Here is a 6,573-nt window from a genome sequence, read left to right as displayed (position 1 = left end):
GAGCTTAAAAGGCACATGTAGGCACATGAATCGGGCAGGGATAGACTTCTACTCATTTCAAGTGTCTGGACATTATTGTTGTTATTATTATTCTTATGATGTACTCTTTTCATCTTTTACTTCATTCCCATTTTCGTGATATTTATTCTTCCTTTTTCAGCAAGAAGGGCTCACGCACAGTCAAGAAGGCAAGAGCTAAATAGAGGTGGAACAGCCTCACTTTCTCTTTGTCTGTTGATATTAATGAGGGTACCTTTTACAGTTAAACACCATAAAGAAAGCTCGTTAAGGGCAACAACATCCCCTAGCACACAATTCTCCCTAGAACCACAAAATGGGTATGTTACAGAGACCTGGGAGCTAATTCTCTCCAGATGTTTGCAAAGCAAGCAAGACCAAAAGGTGGAAACTGGAATTACTGAACACTTAATAAGGAGCTGATGGAACCAAGGCCCCAGGGTTGGCTCAGCAATAGTGAAACACAGAGACCCTGTTTGTTCAGAGGAACTTCAAAGCCCCCTATAAACTCCCAGGAAAGGTGAGAGGCAAAAATACTACAGAGGATTCTGCAGCATTCTTGCAAAGTCAAACTGGAGACTAACTTGAGATTCTTCCCCTGGTGCTTAAGAAGAAGACTTAGGGGCAGGTCTGGTGAGCAGATGTTTGACTTCTGTTGATGCCCATTCTTACAGTATGTGCATGGAGGATATAGACCTTTCTCTAGTGAGGCCAAAGGGGACAAAACAATTAAACATTTAGTTTAAAAAATAAATCAGAAAGAGCAAATGCCTTCTCTGGACTAAGTATTACTCTATACCCAAACCATAAAATTGCTAATGAGACATAGCAGATCCAAATAAAGTTGGTTACATTTATCTTTGTTTTTTCTTCCTTCCCTCACTTTAATAGTGGGACAAAGAACATGGGGTTTTGGTTAAGATCATAATTAAAGAGGAGGAAAAAAGATCAAATAATCCAGTGTGATATGAGTTGAAAGTCTGATCACTTTTGTCACCAGTTACCTGGCAGGAGAAAGGCTTCTAGGATCCAACCCTGTAGCTGTTTTGTTTTGTTTGTTTGTTGTTTCCATTGCTAATTGCCATGACCTGTCAGGTATGTGCTGTTTGCCTTTCATATCTTTCTTTGGGATTCAAAGAAAGAATGAAACAATGCCAGCTTAAAAACAAGACAAGAAAAGTGATCAAAAGTGACCCCAATGCCTAAGCAAAATAGGTGCCATAGAGGAAGGAAGAGAAAGACCCTCATTAAAATGTTACTAAAAGAGAGAAAAACAGACAGTTCTGGTGTTGTTAGAAACTGAGGCAAAATCCCAACTCCTCCTTGGAGAATCAGAACAAAAAGTATCCCCACCCCCCCTTTTTTTTTCATAGATAGAATTATGTCCATTGCACTCACAATATAATGATGAGTCAAATGCATAGTCTCTTTGGACTGAGACCTAGGTTGGATTCCCAGCTCAGCCACTTACTAGCTGTATAACATGTTCAGTTTCTTAACCTGTCTTGGGTTTCAGTTTCCTCATCTATAAACAGGGCAGGAAAATAGTACTTCCTTCTTAGGATTGTTCTGAGGATTAGCAGAGGCAGTGTATGTAAAATTCTGACGTTTTATAGCCCACTTCTTGGCACAAGGTGAGAGATAACTAATGATACCCAAGGTGATAGTCTGTTTATTATTTACCATCCCATCTTCCATTCACCTCTCTTCCTGCAGGAATATGTCCTTTTTGTATTCACAGCCTTTGGTAGATTGCGTTATTTTCAGGCAGATCCTTCTCCTTCTTACTTCCAAAGGGCAGTTCATCAGGGTTGTTCCTTGTGCTAATTCTCATCATAAAGAAAAGGAGCAGTCTCAACTGAGTCACATACTTGGTGAATTCCTTAACTCTCAGCATTTCCTGGAAGTGTGGCTCTCAGAAATGGTTTTCCAAGATGGATCATTGGCTAAGGAGCTATGTGTCACCCCGTACCCAGGCTGCCCTCAGTTCCCCTTCCTAGGACTTCTGTGCATATGACCAATCACCATAATAAAGCATTTCATAAAGTCATGATTTGACAAGAAAAAGATAAATGCAAACACTACACAAACACTGGGAGGAGAAACATCTGGATGTCCACTGCTTGTTTCCTGTTGAGAGAGTTTGGGAACTTGGGGATTTTAACAGTTGGACAGGGTTAATTTTGGAAATGACTTCACATTTGTACAAAAAGGAAAAGCATATATTTATTACACTTTACTCATCAGATGAGGGAAGTTGGTGGTCAACTTCCCAGGCCTCTCTGAGAACAAAGGGGATTGAACTGGAAACGGAGAGAGGGTTTTCCTTCCCTTCTCACCCTCTCACTTCTAGTGTACCCCTTCTCCTTGTCATGACTTTGGGCTCCTTGATTTCTAACTTTCCTTCTTACATTCAGTTTCCTCTTAGGTTCCAGAAGTCTTAACTTTGAATTCTGGCTTTACCACTGACAGATCTCTTACTCTAAGCCTCAGTTTCCTCTTTTGAAAATAAAATGAATCATAATAGTAATAGTAATCATAGCAGTAATAAGTATTTACCCTCTAATTTCACAGGATTGTGTAGATCAAGTCCCTTCCTCTTCCTCCCAGTTCCCAAAACATTTGATGTTCTTTCTTGATTCTATATCTTTTCATATGAGGTTTCCCTTTTCTCTCCCTAGAAAACTATGACTCACCCTTTTAGACCCAGCCTGAATACTACTGATGCTGTGAGAGATTATTTGTCTCCCTCTCACAGGTATTAAAAATAACATTTCAGAGCACGTTTAGTAACAAGGGAAATTTTGCAATACATCTTTAAGTAAGAAAAAGGAAGTTATAAAATATATGATCCAAATTTGGTAAATTATTATATTATATATATTTACATTTATTTAACAGGATGTTAAATGGGGCTCTTCTTGTCATGGACTTTGGGCTACAGCTGCAAAGCTGAAAGAACTCTCACATTCTAAAATGGAGATGCTAGGTACATATGCAGACGTTATTAAAAGGTAGACCAGATAGCCTTGCAATACCCCACCACCTACATAAGAAAAGGTAAGAAACTCAAATTCAGTTTGCTTAAGTAGGAACTTCTTACTAATGAGTTGTTGGCTGCATATGAACTGTTGTGTCATCACTCCTCCATTCCCCATGAGTTACTCACTTCTCAGGTCAGATGAGACTAGCTCTAAGAGAACCAGTCCAAGAAATTGGGGCTGCCTGCAAGAAGGGGAACCTGGCTTCTCACTCCTCTCTGGATGCTGGCTGAGTTATAGACAGTCTCAGGCCCATGAAGGTGCTGCCTCTCAAGCAGAGGAGAGTGAGAAAGTTCTTGGGATTTTGACACATGATCCCTTCCCTGTAGGTGGGGGCATATGTGAGCCCAGCATGGCTTGTCTGAGCACCCTGAAGGTGGGAGCCAGAGGAGCAGTTGGCAACAGCAGGGTAAGGAGAAAAAGCCACAGAGGAGCAGTGACACCACTATTCAGCATGGAAGGGATGCCTGAGTTTTCTACGGGCCCAGAGGATATTTTGAAGGTAACTGGATTTAAAGCTCCTTGAAGGTCGTCCCAGCAGAAAATGGCAGTAAGGTGATTGCAAAAGCTGAGAGTGAAGGAGGGCAAGATATCAGCTGGATTGTGTGTCACTCACATGAATGTCAGGGGCTGCACAGTGTGTAGGTCCTCAGGGTGCCTCCAAGTAATCCACAAGCAACTGGCCAAAGACCAGCGTATGGAAGCCTCTAGAGACAGGCAGGAGTAGCCGAGGGAGACATAAAACATTAACAGCAGCACTAGTAAAGGATGTTTTTCTCTCTTCTTCCTCTTCCCCTCCCTTTTACCCCAAATCTGGAGATCCAGTAGAAGTGAGGAGAATACACCCAGACATACACTTCTCACTCCCCACTGAAGATTCCTGCCCATGACTCAGGGCTATGTTGAGGGTTGCAAATCAGGGGATGTTGGGAAAAGCAGAAATTTTAAATTGGGAGTGAGACTGAAACTTTGGTTTAGGCTCAATGAAACTTGATGTTATAACTGAAAGTGACATTTTCCTTCTGGATCCATTTTGCTCTCAAGATCCCATGCTTGTTGATGGATGAAGAAAACTTCAGACTTGCCAATGAAAGGTAATGCAGCCTTTCCTCACTTACCCAGAGAGGAGTCCATACAGCATTGTCTTGGGTTCTCATTGTAACTTAAAGGGAAACGTTCACAAAGTTTAGAACGCTTGATGTCCCACAGATGAAGGAGGAGGATGTCCTCAAATTCCAAGCAGCAGAAACCCACTTAGGTGGCACCAACCTTGACTTCCAAATGGAATAATACATCTCCTAAAGGAAAAGTGATGGCATCTACGTTATAGATCTGAAGGGGACCTGGGAGAAGCTTCTGCAGATGGCTTGTGCCATTGTTACCATTTAAAAACTGACTGATCAGTGTCATATCCTCCAGGAACACTGGCCAGAGGGCTGTGCTGAAGTTTGCTGCTGTCACTGGAAACACTCCTATTGCTGCCCGCTTCACCCCTGGAAACTTCACTAACCAGATCCAGGCAGCCTTCCAGGGGCCGCGTCTTCTGGGGGTTACTGATCCCAGGGCTGGCGACCAGCCTCTCACAGAGGTGTTGTACGTTAACCCACCAACCACTGCTCCCTGTAACACGGACTCTCCTCTGCGCCCTGTGGACACTGCCATCCTTGCAGCAACAAGGGAGTTCACTCAGTGGGTCTGAGGTGGTGGATCCTGGCCCAGGAAATTCTGCACATGCGTGGTACCATCCCGTGTGCACACCCGTGGGAGGTCACGCCTGATCTCTGCTTCTACAGCGGTGCTGGAGAGACTGAAAAGGAAGAGCAGGCCATGCTGAGAAGGCCATGGCCAAGGAGGAGCATCTGGGTGAATGGACTGCTGCAGCTCCCAAGTTCACTGTGTTCTACCCGCGGTCGCACACGAGTCTGAAGGCGCCGGTGCCTCTGTGCCTGCTCAGAAGTTCCTGCACAAGACGGGAGCCCTCAGCCCGCCACTGAGGACTGGTCTGCAGCTCCCACTGCTCAGGCCACTGAAAGGGTAGGAAAAACCACGGAGTGGTCTTAAGCTGTTCTTCCCCAGGCTTTAAACAGAATGGAAATAAGATTAGCAGAAAACAGTTTCTTAAAAAAGAAAAGATGAAAGAAAGGTAATGCAGTCTCTGAGTTTAAAACTGTCCCAGGTAAATATCCTGTGGATTCTGCTATTAAGACTATCGGGACCACGTTTTCCTTCTCAAGGTGTTTCCCCTCTTCCTCTTTATTTCTGTGATGGTGTCTAAGTTTAGGCAGAAGTTTACACATCCTCTTCACAGTGGGAAGGGAAATCTCTAATCTATGTACCATGTCCTCATTTTACAGGTAAGAAAAGGAAGGTCAAGTAGCCAGTTAAGGGCACGTAGCTGGTGAGGGGCACAGCTCCCTCTGTAGGTAAGCAGAGGTTGACGTACACAAGTGCAAGAGCACCTGGTGGATGGATTAGGCAACTGACATGTCATATTAGAAAAATGAGGAACGTGCTAGCCAGGTTGGGTGGCCATGGTGCCAGATCTTGGTACACTTATCAGGACACTCTCAGACTCATATAATAACACATCAGCCTAACACATTGGAGTCATTTCTATATTTCTGAAAGATAGACATGGTCTAGTAAAGGACATAGGACTTCACATGTTTCAAAATACGGTTGGTACTATTTGTTTCGTGCACTTATTCCTCATTCCTCTGTTAATATCTATTTTGTGTGTTTTACACACAAGGTAAAGTTCTAGGCACTGAGGATAAAAAAAAAACAAGACAGATAGCCCCTGCACTTACAGAGCTTTTATTCTAAAAAGGAAGGGAGAGAATAAAAACTAATTGCACAACATAGGCCTTATTACAATTTTTGATAAGTGCTCTGATAGAGAAACTTAGCATCCCATGAGACCATAACATAGGACATGACCTATTTGGTGGGTCAGGGAATCTTTTCTTGAGGGAATGACCTTTGAGCTAAGCCAGAAAAGATGAATAGAAGGTAGCCAAGGGGAAGGAAACTGTTCTAAGAATGTTCCAGACTACATGTGTGCTATTCATATTGGGGCAGAGCGTGGCTCAGCCACAGACTTGAAAAAGAGCTGGGGCCACTGGACAGTGGTAAGGTCAGTTGTACAGATTGTAGATTAAGTAGGTATTGGATCCTGTCCATGGCCCACCAGGCAGTGCATGCAGGAATAATCTTACTGGGAGTTTACTGGGAGGACCCGGGAAATGGAAGAAATAGCCAAAATATACCTGTATCATTTCCACCATGCTTTCAATATGATGTGACAGAAAATTCACCTGGTCGTACTTAAAACTGAGGTTAGCAAACTTTTTCTGTTAAGGGCCAGCTAGTAAATAGTTTAGGCTTTGCAGGTCATGCTGTCTCTGTCGTAACCACTCACCTCTGCAGGTACAGCACGAAAGTAGCCAAAGACAGTACATGAACACTGGAGCATGGCTGTGTTCCAATAAAGCTTTATTTATTGGCTCATGGG

At 43.3% G+C, this 6,573-nt stretch overlaps 1 pseudogene; it reads left to right on the top strand.

The window, feature by feature from the left end:
• Positions 1-3,411: 3,411 nt before the first annotated feature.
• On the top strand, positions 3,412-5,120 carry LOC137760581 (small ribosomal subunit protein uS2 pseudogene; annotated as a pseudogene).
• Positions 5,121-6,573: the final 1,453 nt, after the last annotated feature.

The sequence above is a fragment of the Eschrichtius robustus genome, chromosome 3, assembly GCF_028021215.1.
Source record: "Eschrichtius robustus isolate mEscRob2 chromosome 3, mEscRob2.pri, whole genome shotgun sequence".
Taxonomy (NCBI): domain Eukaryota; kingdom Metazoa; phylum Chordata; class Mammalia; order Artiodactyla; family Eschrichtiidae; genus Eschrichtius; species Eschrichtius robustus.
Note: the sequence above shows the minus strand (reverse complement) of the source record. Positions and strands in the feature narration are given on the sequence as shown.